Source organism: Etheostoma cragini, chromosome 10, assembly GCF_013103735.1.
Source record: "Etheostoma cragini isolate CJK2018 chromosome 10, CSU_Ecrag_1.0, whole genome shotgun sequence".
NCBI lineage: Eukaryota > Metazoa > Chordata > Actinopteri > Perciformes > Percidae > Etheostoma > Etheostoma cragini.
Window position 1 is genome coordinate 23,590,242 of NC_048416.1, and position 1,613 is coordinate 23,591,854.

Below are 1,613 nucleotides of genomic sequence, written 5' to 3' on the forward strand. Positions count from 1 at the left end.
CACACACACATCCAGCATGAAGAGTTATGAGTGTACAAACATCCACCTCCCTCCTTTACCTTATCTGTCATGTTTCCCCACTAACAGTAACGGATTAGTGTATCTGAAGTACTGATTTGAAGGAAAAGGCCAAAGGGCTGTTGAAGTCTATATGTGAAATCTCTCGAACTAACTCTTCCAAAGAGTAAACGGTTGCAATGCCGTTTCTTAAAATCAGCCATATATAAAAAGATAAGACTAAGAGAGCGACACACATCACATGCCTACAGAATGAGTGGCTGTTGACCCGACATCATCTATAAAGGCTCCCGCGTGTCACTTGTAGTCTAGTGGTTGCACAGGGATGGCCTTTGTGTTGCAGAGAAACACTGTACTCATGCACAGTTCAGCCATGCAATATGGCTCCATGAAAAGCAGAGACAAGCATGAAACACTGGAACTAATCAGAACGCAGGACATGGGACTAGCATCCTGATTTCAGATTAGCCACCCTCTCTCCCTCCCTCCCTCCGGTTCTCTCTGTCTTCACATCTTATCTTTGTCTCCTTTATCTACCTTTTGGAGGGGATCTTTTTGATCTGCATCTTGCAGCTTTTTAAACCTGTCTTTGGCTCACCTACTCTATGTTCTCCCCATTGCTTCATTGCAACTTTAATCTTCTCATATCCCATCTTTTTCTCATCATACCTTTTATGTCTATTCTTCTTCCTATCATCTTTATGAAATACTGTTGATGCTAGTTTTTCCCGGATTGCTTTCTTTAAGTTAGCAGTCTCCACTAAAACTTCAAAGGACAAATATCTTTGGTTTTAATAGCCTGATAATCAAGGCTGAATTTAGTTTTCACTTTAAAATTCAGACAAATCTGGCCATTTCCTGTTCGGATGAGGGGTTATATTGTCCTCAATAAACTAAATGTTAGGTTGACGAAGGAGCAGTTATCCAAAGCAGTTTACTTCGAATTTTGTCATGTCAAACAAAGTTAACATCAATTCACACAGCTGCATCGGTCTCATCTATGCTCGTTGCCAGTTTCTCATCGCTTTTTAGTCCCCATTTTAAGTCCCACATACTCATTACTTTCTGACGTGCAATTAGCATACAAGTCAACTTCCAAGTGTTATTTCTGACTGGAAAACTCTGAAATTTAAAATGGAAGGGTTTGAAAACCAAACAAATATGGATGTCTTCGGTGAGCCAAAGTCTCATTAAACTGAATCCAACCTACATTCAATGTTTATTATTGTGCAACAGTTTATTCTAATGCACAATATTTTTAACGCTCACACGACCAACTCTGCAATCATACAACCATCTTCAGTTGTCAGACAATGTTTGCTCGCCAATTAATCCATTCCATATAAAATGAACAGAGCAAGAGCACAACACCAGAACTATTTGGTTCAGTGATGTGGGCAGCAATTCAGAAGGCTGGAACCATATGTAAGTCTGCTAGTTTACAAAAGTATCCATTTTGGAGAGAATTTGTTAAATATGAACAAAGCAACTCTTAACTCAAGGACCACTTATTAGCTATTGTTCTGGAGTTTTCAACCTCATCTCACATTCTTCATCAGCAGATGGGGTTTGCTCAGTTGTCATGAAGATGATAA